Raw genomic sequence first — 11,666 nt, 5'->3', positions numbered from 1 at the left:
CGATTTATTATGCTAATCACTGCGGAGCCCGCCCACCGTCTCGCCCCGCCCCCCCGCCAATCCGCACTTGCACTGCGCGAGCTAAGACACTTACCCCGCCCCTTAGCCCTGCGCGTGCGCAGGGTTACGCCCCACAGGTTGCAGGGCAACGAGGGGCGGAGCCAGTGGCTGGTGACCCGTGGGCCCGGTCGTGCGCACTGTCGAACGGACCCCGGCCCTTCGTCAGGTTTGTCCTGAAGTCACCTCGCATTCTCGAGAACTGGCGCTCTTTGCGCCACCACAGGACCCCTCTGGGTGCCCGCCTCTGCAGTGGACACTGCTGACACAGGGTGGGCGGACTGAGGCCAATAGTTCCACCGCCCACGGGGAGCGATTACTCCGCCGCAGGCCCGAGGAGTAGGTGGGGCACTGGGATACTGGAAGTCAGGAGAGGGCTTAGAGTCAGGGTCAGCACTAGGGAAACTGGCTGTCTAAGGCCCTAGCACAGGGCCAACAGGCCCCAGCGTCCGCCCAGCGCTCCTCAGTCTCTGCTGTCCTCACTGCCCCTCATCTTTCTCACTCCTCCCTACCCACCAACACTTTCCCGTGTCATCCCCCACTTCATGGGGGCTCTATTTCCACATCTCCACCAATCCACAGAATTCCTAACCGAGCCCTAGTGGCCCTTCCGCATGAAGCTTCCTATTGGCTTCAACCAGAGCCGGGATTCAGTCTCAGGCCGTTCTGGTTCACTCTATCTGTTTCCCAAGTACCGGTCTTGTCTTTGGAACAAAGTAGGAAACACGACTGAAGCGACTTAGCAGCAGCAGCAGCAGCAGCTAATAGTTAAAGATAACACATAAAAGCCCTTTCTGTTGACCTGACACTGTTTTAAATACTTGACACACACTAATTCAACTAATCCTCAAATAACGCTTTGAAAATGCAGAAACTAAGGCACAGGTCACATGGCAGGATTCACCCCGGGGCAGCCTGACTCTTTGCCCTAAGGTGGTCAGTGTTCTGGCCCTCCTCTTGTGCAGGTCAACTGAACCTCCCATCTAATTACCCATTACTTCATTTTGCCCCTGCCATTTAATTAGGCATTTGTCAAACATCCAATTAGACTGAACTGGATAAGTTTGCCCTCAGAGGATGTGTGGAAACCTAGTCTCGTTTACTTACCTCAGTGCTTGGCACGTAGAGACTCCCAGATTTGCTTATATTTATAAGGTATAAATAAATATAAATAGATGAGCACTTTTGGGGTGCATATTATATACTAAGTGTCTTAAGAGTGAGACAGGTCCTAGGATTTCCATTTTACAGAAAGATTCACAGTTGCACAAGGTCACACAGCCAGGAAACTGGGACCAAAATTGGAACCAACCTGCCTGATTCTCTTGCTCAGACATGAAGCTGGGTAGAAGGCAATGGCACTCCACTCCAGTACTCTTGCCTGGCAAATCCCATGGACGGAGGAGCCTGGTGGGCTGCCATCCGTGGGGTCGTGAAGAGTCGGACACGACTGAGCAACTTCACTTTCACTTTTCACTTTCACGCATTGGAGAAGGAAATGGCAACCCACTCCAGTGTTCTTGCCTGGAGAATCCCAGGGACAGAGCCTGGTGGGCTGCCGTCTCTGGGGTCGCACAGAATCGGACACGACTGAGGCGACTTAGCAGCAGCAGCCTCTCCACTGAGCTCTGCTCCTGGCAGGCCTGTGTCAGGCACACAGTTGAGGCAGCTAAGGGGGTCTGGGAGAGACCCCAAGACAACAGCCACAGTAGGAATGATGGTGGCTGGGAAAGGGGGGATGGACAAGTGAGTATAGTTCCATGGGTGGCTTGCACTTCCCAACTGTCTTCCCCTGGCTGTCTGCAAGGATGGAAGGGCTAAAGTGTTGACTTTTTAGGCCTCCCTGGCAGTCATTGGTGATGGTGAGATCAGACCTGGCAGAGACATAGGGGAAGTCTGGCAGGGATGGTTGGGGGGGCGGAGGGCTGGTTGCTGCGCGTGGAGGCAGGTTGGGCTTCTGAGAAATCTGATTTTGTGATAAAAAGGAAAAGCACAGGCCTGGAGGGGAGGGGAGTTTTGGGGGAGACTGGGTATATGTATTTGTTTGGCTGAGTCCCTTTGCTGTTCATCTGAACCTATCACAACATTGTTAATCAGCTGTGCCCCAATACAAAATAAAAGTTTAAAAAAGAAGAGACATCAGGGAGCTTTCTCTCTCCTTACCACATGAACACCAAGAGGTCATCTGAGCACACAGTACTTTCTCTGCAAACCAGGAAGTCTTCATAGAACCCAAGTGTGCTGGCATCCTGATCTGACTTCTAGCTTCCAAAACTATGAGAAAATAAATTTCTCTTGGGTAAAAAAAAAAAAAAAAAAAAGGAGAACCACAGCCTACTCCCTTTCCTCCTTCTTTCTGTAATGAATAGAGTTCCTGGCAGTGTCCTGCCAAAGATGCCGACCCATATACCACTTAGCTACTGGATTAGGACCAGCAATTGCTAACTTATTTCACTTTAACAAAGGAACCCTTATTTGTTTTCTCCATTTTGAGTTTTCTGAACGTGAAACCAAGCATGTTCTTAAATGAATTATGTAAGGACTTCCCTGGTTGTCCAGTGGCTAAGACTCCGCACTCCAATGCAGGGGGCCCGGATTCCATTCCCTTGTCTGGTAACTAGAACCCACATGCCACAACTAAGAGTTTGCATACCATGACTAAAGATCCTGCATGCTACAACAAAAATCAAAGATCCATTGTGCCACAGCTAAGACCCAGTGTAATCAAATAAATGAAAAAAATTTTTAATGGAGTATGTAGGTACGTAAAAGAGCAGAGGTCTCCTTAAAGGCTTAACAGAAACAGTGTCTTTGGGATTGGGCCTCTCAAAGTAAGTCTCGTTTCCACTGAAAGCAAGGCCTGGGTGGAATGACATTATAGGGACAGGGCTTTCTGTGATACTCATTAATGTGTTTTTATTTTTAAAAATGTTTTTAATTGTGGTGAAACATAATATAAAACAGCATTTTAGCCATTATGAAGCATACAGTTTATTTGATGTTTTTGTTTTTCTGTCACTTAGTCATGTCCAACTCTGCAACCCCATAGACTGCAGCATGCCAGGCCTCCCTGTCCTTCACTGTCTCCTGGAGTTTGCTCAGACTATGTCCATTGAGTTGATAATGCCATCCAAGTTTATTGGCATAAGTATATGTCATTAAGTATATGCAACCATCACCACTGTCTATCTCCAGGTTTCTCTTGATCCCAAACTGAATCTCTGTATCCATTAAACAATAACTCTCCATTCCCTCAACCCCAGCCCATGTTAATCTCTAATCTACTTTCTGTCTTTGTGAATTTGCCTATTCCTCATATAAGTGGAAATTGTCCAATATTTGTCCTTTTTGTAGCTGGCTTATTTCAATTAAAATACCTTCAAGGTATATCATGTTGTAGAACATGTCAGAATTTCATCCCTTTTATGGACAAATAATACTTAGTTCTATGTGTACAACACATTTTGTTTATTTATCCATTGATGGACATTGATTTGGGTTGTTTTCATCTTTTGGCTATTGTGAGCAATGCTGCTAGGAACAGGGGCATACAAATATCTGTTTGAGGTCCTGCTTTCAATTCTTTTTGGTATATATACAGAAGTAGAATAACTGGATTAAATGGTAATTCTCTGTTTAGTTTTCTGAGGAGCCATCATACTATTTTCCACAGCAGCTCTACCACTTTGCATTCATGCTAAGAATACACAAGAGTTCCAATTTCTCCAGTTTTTCTACATCCTTACCAACACTTGTTTTCTGGATAGTAGACTTTTTCTCCTTGGAAGAAAAGCTGCGACCAACGTATACAGTGTATTAATAAGCAGAGACATTATTGCTGACAAAGGTCCATGTAGTCAAAGCTATGGTTTTTCCAGTAGTCATGTATGGTTATGAGAGTTGGATCAGAAGCTGAAGCTCCAATACTTTGGCCACCTGATGAAAAGAACTGACTCATCAGAAAAGACCGTGATGCTGGGAAAGATTGAAGGCATGGGGAGAGGACAAGATGGTTGGATGACATCACTGACTTGATGGACATGAGTTTGAGTAAGCTCCGGGAGATGGTAAAGGACAGGGAAGCCTGATGTGCTGCAGTCCATGGAGTCACAAAGAGTTGGACACTACTGAGCGACTGAACAACAACAACAAGCCATCCTAATGGATGTGACATGGTATCTCCTTGTGGTCTCGATCTGCATTTCCCTGTTGATTAGTGACATTGCACATTTTTTCATGTGCTTGTTGGCTGATTCATGTCGATGTATGGCAAAAAAAGTCACAATATTGTAAAGTAATTATTCTTCAATTAAAATAAATTTATTTTTAAAAAGAAATTTTCATTCCTGTATCTTCCGTTTTTTAAATTGGGTTGTGTTTTTGTTGAGTTTTAGGATTTCTTTTTATATTCCAGATGTGAATTCCTTATTAAATATGTGATTTGCAAATATTTTCTTCCATTCCATGGGTTGCCTTTTACTCTGTTGATGGTGTCCTTGGATGCACAAAAGGACTCGACAGTGTGAGTAGACACTGTAGAAATAAAGCAAGCAAAATCAGTAACTATTTGAACACTATATGAACATTCTTAGTTTCCTATTGGAGAAGGAAATGGCAACCCACTTCGGTACTCTTGCCTGGAAAATCCCCTGGATGGAGATGCCTGGTAGGCTACAGTCCATGCGGTTGCAAAGAGTCAGACACGACTGAGCGACTTCACTTTCACTTTCTTTCACTTTCCTATATGGCCTAAGACAAAGATTGAATTTCTTGACAGTGATTCTTGAGTTTCTAAAAGTTGTTTCTTCCATAGGCCCAATGATAAGTTTGTAAATTAGCATGAAATGAAGAAAAGTTATCACCATTGTTTGAAACATTTTTTGTATGTGATTAGTATGAGGTGGAAGCAGAACTGGATACACACCTGGCAGACTGGGTGGCCCTCGGCTTCCCCAGGGAGACAGGAATGTCACTTGGAGGCCACAGTAGGAGACAGGCTGGTTTGATGTCTCAGCCCTGTGGCAGGGTGTGTAGGCTGGAGCCACATCACTGGGCGGGGCAGCTTGGGAGCCACAGCGGAGCAGAATGAACAGGAGGAAGAGTCAAAGGTCAAGGTGCAGTGGACAAGGGCCAGTAAGCCTGGAGGTAGAGGACCCGGACAGGGAAATCTTGGAGATGAGGTAGGCAACTCTGAAAACCGGGATGCTTTCAGCCATTCTTTGGTCATGAGAAACCTGGCTCAAGACATTGTGGACATAAGACCAAGATGGTGGTCATCCTCATGCCTGTGGGATAATATACCCTGAAGGGGACTGAGGCTTGAAAGTGCTGAAGGCGGGCAGAGTCAGCTGCAGTTCAGTGTATCACGCAGTCATGGCCAACTTAAACCTAAGGTAGTTGATTAGCTGGATATCGGGGATACACAGCATTGGTGGGAGGTTGGAGGATGGGTTTGCAAGCAGATGGGGCCCACAGGAGAGCCATGGAGCTGGGAGCACAGCAACCATCTCCTATCTGGAACTCTCTGATCTGATGCCAGGCCTGGGATGGATAGCCTCCAGAGTTCCCTCTTCCCTTGGATTTACTCGCTCACGAAACAGTCTGGGAGAGGTGGTCTAGCTGGCTGGCAAGTGCCCGCTGCCTGCTGTGTAGAAGAGGTCTGAGCCCCTAAGTCTCTATAGGGTTGGTTACTAGGAACTACCAGCACCAGAGCCACACATAGTCTGAAAGAAGTTACTCCCCATGGGAAACAGTGCTTTGGGAACGAGGACAAGCACTGAGCTGGTAGATGACCCCTGTCCACTGCAGGGCACCTCCTTGCAGTATGGAAGCAGAAAGCTGTGGGCATCTGTGGGGAGGGTCCAGGGGTCATGTCAGGTCAGCAGCTGAAGTTGGAGCTGTGGAAGTCCCTGGAGGGGTGACATGGGTGAGAGCAAGATGAAGCTGGCTTGGAAGGAGGCATTCTGCCTAGGGGTGTGGGGGATGTGCAGGGGAGATTATAAGGCTGGTCTACTTTCCAGAATCAGGCCTGAAGTGGGGACCTGGGTCCTGATCGTAAGTCATGGAAACCAGCTGGAGGCAGATTAAGCACAAACTAGGTCTCATCACAGGGGAAAGCCCCACGGGACCATGGGCAGGATGGGCGGCCTCCCTCCTTCTATCACTTGGCCTCAGGGCTTGTGTCTCTGTCCCTGTCCGATCCCCTACCTCTCTCTCCCCCACAGACCTGCTGCCTCTGGTCTGTGTCCCTCTGGGAACACTGGCCACCCCAGTCCAATTGCCTGGGCGGAGGCAAGGTCCCCATCTCCTAAGGGGGCCACAGTAAGTAGAGGCTCTGGATATAACCCAGCGGGACCTCAGTGTGGCTCAGGCTAGGCAGTACCTGGAGGGGGCAAGAGAACCGACCGGGGCACTTCGCTGGGGCCTGGGGTGGCTCTGGGGAGAGCAGCCTGGTAGGGGAGAGTGGTGGGAGGGGGAGGAAATGGAGCATTAAGGAGGGGGTCCCAGGAGGAAGATGGAGGAAGTGTTGCTGACGGCAGAGCAGGGCAGGCAGGGGTGATAAGGTTCTATTTTGGACCTGGGTGTCTCAGCACGTCAGCAGAGCATCTTGTGAGGAGAGGCAGGGCCAAGGCAAATTGGCAGGTGGGAAGTCAGAGCCTGTTCCAGAGCTCTCGGGTGGGGCAGACAGGCACTGAAGGGCAGTAAGTGGCAGAGCTGGGGATGAGGGCCGCAGAAGAGCTTTCCCCTTTCCCTGAAGCCACAACGCCTGCCTCTTTCCTCTGTGCTCTTGCCTGCAGCCAAAGCCTTGCTGAAGAGAAACCAGAGACCCTGTCCCGCATGCACCCAGAGTCTACAGAGCCTCCTGGTCTCAGGCTCCAGAGTCTGGAGACTCATAGTATCGCCTAAACTATTCGTGAGACATTCCCTGAGCGCCCACTCCACGCGACACTTGGTGCTCCGGGTGGGATAACTCTCATCTGTCCTTGTGGTGCTGAAGTTGGGAAGCTGGGCCCATCTCAGGGTGGGCTGGATGAGCTCTTGGTGGCCCAGACCTGCATCGGGAGAGGGCTTTCTAGGGAGGTGACACCTGTGATGGGGCCTGAAGCCCAAAGAGGCCAGATGCGGGATCTGCGAGGGGCTGGGCACAGCCCGGATGACAGCCAGAGCTGTTCCAACACCTTCTGGTTCAGTTCCCTCCAGCCTGGACTCCGGACACCTCTGTGTCCTGCGTCCCCTATCAGAGGAGCCGATCAGAGTAAGTCTCCAAATCAAAACCATGGGCACCTGGGCTACCAGTGAGCCATGAGCCAGTTGGAGTGGGCCTCATTTCCAGTAACTGAGAGTCAAAATGAAGGAAAGAATCTCAATTTTCAGTTAATCTTTCTTAAAGTTTGGGGAATGCTACTTTGGGGCTCAGGGCAAACACCCCCAAAATTAGCCACAATGGCATATTGATTATTTTGAGTTGAAATCACTTAAGAAATGGCCAGTGCAGGAGGGACACCCCAAGCCTCCTGTCTCACTGAAAGCAGCAAGTCATCTCTCATGTGAAAGGTGTGCTCCCTCCATCTGGAGAGAGGACACCCTTACTGATAGAGATGGGGAATTCAGGCAAGAAGCCTGTATGAACACATCTTGTGACTTCTTAAATTTACTACCCTAAACCCAAACTCTGCTTAGATTCTTCACCAATTGAGCACTTAAAACCTCAGTTTCTTCTTGCTGTTAATGCCTCCCAAATTTGTTTCTTTGTTTAAAAAGTATAAAAACTACCTGCTTTGGCCACTTCTTAGGGCCCCTTCCCATGAAACCTCTATGCGCAGGAATTAAAATGTGTTTCTTTTTCTCCTGTTCATCGGTCTCGTGTCGATTTTATTATTGGTCCAAGAATTCGAGGGGGGGGAGTGAAAGTGTTAGTCACTGAGTTGTGTCCAACTCTGGACTATAGCCCTCCAGTCTCCTCTGTCCTTGGAATTCTCCAGGCAAGAATACTGGAGTGAGTTGCCATTTCCTACTCCAGGGAATCTTCCGAACAAGAACTCGAGATGGGGAGTGGTGGAAATTTCCTGCTCCCAGACATTACTTCAGTATATAGATAGGATGCTGGATGGCATCACCAATGCAATGGACATGAACTTGGGCAAACTTCAGGAGATGGTGAGGGAGAGTGAGACCTGGAAAGCTGCAGTCCATGGGGTCGCAAAGAGTCAGACACGACTGGGCAACTGAACAACAGCAGCATAGATAAGATGGACATGTGCTCAGTCGTGTCCCACTCTTTGTGACCCCATGGACTGTAGCCCACCAGGCTCCTCTGACCATGAGATTTTCCAGGCAAGAATACTGCAGAGGGTTGTCATTTCCTTCTCCAGGGGATCTTCCAGACCCAGGGCTTGAACCCGCATCTTCTGCACATTTCCTGCATTGCAGACAGATTCTTTACTGCCAAGCCACCACTAGGGAACCCCAATAGATAAGATGACGTACTCCTTATGTTTAACCGCAAAACAAACCATCCCACATCTTACTGGCTTAAAGCAACAACAGTGTCCTATTTCTCGTGGTACAGGGGTACCCCGGCAGCTCATCTTCTCTTCCTGCTTGAGCTTGGACCACACGTTTGACAGGAACTGGGGGGTCCAACCATCTCAGTTCAAAGTCCATCCTTGGGTGGGTTGGCCAAGGGCCAGATCTCCCTCTCAGGTGATCTTTATCCTGGGCTTTATCTCAACACAGTGACCTCTGGGTTCCAAGAAAGTGAGGACAGAACCACAGGCTGCTTGAGGCCAACAAACCATAAGCCAGCCCAGATTTCTGGTTGGAGAAAATAACTTGGTCTCCTGATAGGAGCAGTTCTGCCTGAACATGACATGCAGAAAGCCTTGACTGTGGTGTGATCGTTCCACTGTGGTGAGCGGATGAGCTACGAGGCTCCTAGGGGCTCTGTCATCTCAAGGCAGACAGCAACTCCTGCAACTTACCACCCTTTCAAGGCGCTCTCTGTCCCTCCTCTTGTTGCTGCTAGGAGATTGTCATCTGTGCAGACAGCACCTGTGGACTGTCTGGGGTACCAGTCTACCCCCAAGCCGTCTGCACGTTCCTCCAGCTGCACATTTAACCAGAAAAACAAAGTCAAGGGCTGTAGTGGCCCCTCATTTGCTGCTTACCAGCACGGCCTAGAAATACACATGTGGGGAGGTCAGTCACAGATAAATGTGACATCTTTGTTTGCTGATATGACAGGAGATATTCTATTTCACACCACCCTTGAAATGACTGTACAGAAGTGAAACAAACACATCCCCCTGCCTGAGGCTTGCCATTCTAGGGCACATTTGCAACGATTGAATAGTCTTTTTACTTTGTTTCCTCACCTCCCCCATCTCAGATCCATGAAAGAACCTGGCATCCTGGCCCCCCAAAAATGGCTATTTTGAGGCACTAGCCTGCCATATTCTCAGCCACCCAGCTCCCAACTAAAGTCTCCTCCTTGTCCCAAAACCTCATTTTAGATTTATTGGCCTACTGTGTGGCAAACAGAGAGAGCCTGGACTCTGTAACATATTTAGACCTATTATTGACTGGTCTCTCCAGGATCACTGTATTCTTGTCACAGTGAAATCAGAGCAAAGCGCCAACACCACCATCTCTCAGATCCTCTCTCTCAGCCTGCTGGGAGAGGCCTGGAGCAGAGGATAGGCAAGGTGGGCTGGGGACTGTGACAGCCATCAGACCCTGTCAGCTAATCCTCCGACAGGTCACATCTTCTGCAGAAGCAGACGGATCACAGATTTCTCATGCCAGAGCTGGTCTTTATCAGTGGTGTTAAAATAGCTAAAGAAAGAAAGAATGCGAACACTGCCTCCAAGATGGAGTGGGGGCAGGGCAGGGACCGAGGCCCGGACTGGGGGCTGAACAGCCTCAGGATAAATTTAGAAAATACAGTGAACAGAGGCCTGGATCCACACTGCCCACCCAGCCAGGCTAGTGAGGCCACTCTGTCCCCCACTCCCACCCCATCCACCTCCGCCCCTTCCATCCAGGCCGAGGCTCTGGTGGCATGGGACCAAGCTGAGGAGATAATTCAAACAAAACTCTTGCCAATCCAGAAAACCTCTCTACCAAAGTCACAAGAAAGAAGGCAGATGTGGTCCTGAACACCACTAGGCCCTGTGCTCATCACAGAGACACCAGAGCAGGAAGTAGTCCCTCACCTTTCAAGGCAGTTCAACCCATCCGTCCCCAAGAGAAACAGAAACCAGTCCTGTCACATAGCTCACCCCCCATCCACCCCCGGTCCCACTGGGACTGGGTGGGGGTGGGGGGCACCTTTGTTTGCTGACTGCCTTATCTGGAGGAAAAGCAAACTTCTCATCTCTTTACAACTGGAAGTACACTTACAAGCCCGGCCATGGTAGTCAGGCTCCTATGTCCCAGGCGAACTGGGCAAGGAGGGTGCTAGTCTCTTCAGAGAGATGTCCCCAGGTCCTTGGGAAACATTTCAGGGTTGTCAGACTGGCAAGAGGCTGATTTAGCTTTTAAACAGATTTACACACAAACACACACAAAAGGAAGGGAAAGAACTTACAGGTTTTCTAAAGGAAATGTTCTAAGAAGAGGGAGGAGAAAAGTGTTTATTTTCTTTGCATCAGGGAGTATTAATGTTTTCTCATTTTTAATTTGCATTTGCCTGTACAGCCATCTCTGCATGCACTCAAAACCCAAGGGACAGAGCAGCACAGTGGGCTGGCCTTGGCTCCAGGCCCTCCTGCGGGTCTCACAGAGGACTCTAGCCTGAGAGATAGCTGCTCAGTTAGCTCTGAGGAACTGCTCGGAAGAGGGAGGGGAGAGGCCAGTTTATATGTGATTTTTTTTTTTTTTTTTGCTAGAAAATACCTGCAGTTAAGCATACATCATGGTAAAAGAGTACTGCTAGTCACAAAGAACAGACATCTCATGGTAATGATTTTAGGGTTTTTCCATGTGTGGAAAGAGATAAGACTCTGGGGTCATTGGAATCCTTCCTGAGATATGCATCTAACTATCTAGGGGCCCGCTTATCCAAAGTACAGAGTGCTTCTTTCTGTTTCCATCCAGATGGTGGGTGACTGCTGTGGGTTGTGAGTTAACCCTTGTAGAACTGGGTGGTGAATGACACTTTTTTTCCTTTGTTCACACATCTATGATTTTTTTGGTCTGTTTCAGAGTCTTTCACAACTTTTCCTTGTAGAGGCTTGAATTATTAAATCATCCCTTACTTCTTTTTAAAATATATTTATTTGTATTTATTTGGTTGCACCAGATCTTACTTGCAGCATGCTGTATCTTTAGTTGGGGCATCTGGGCTCTAGTTCCCTGACAAGGGATCAAACCCAGGCCCCCTACATTGGGAGCACTGAGTCTTAGCCACTGGATTACCAGGGAATTCCCCATCCCCCACTTCTTGAAATCAGTTTGATGAAAAAGCAGAACTCATGAGCTAGAATCATAACACTTGCTTGATCTTATTCACCCATCTTCACAGCAAGCATGCTGGGAGGGACAGTTTGCTTGCTCCCTGATGAAGATTCAAGCAGTGCCACGACTTCTGTGATCACAAATAAGTAATA

Source organism: Oryx dammah, unplaced genomic scaffold, assembly GCF_014754425.2.
Source record: "Oryx dammah isolate SB20612 unplaced genomic scaffold, SCBI_Odam_1.1 HiC_scaffold_18, whole genome shotgun sequence".
NCBI classification, from domain to species: domain Eukaryota; kingdom Metazoa; phylum Chordata; class Mammalia; order Artiodactyla; family Bovidae; genus Oryx; species Oryx dammah.
Note: the sequence above shows the minus strand (reverse complement) of the source record.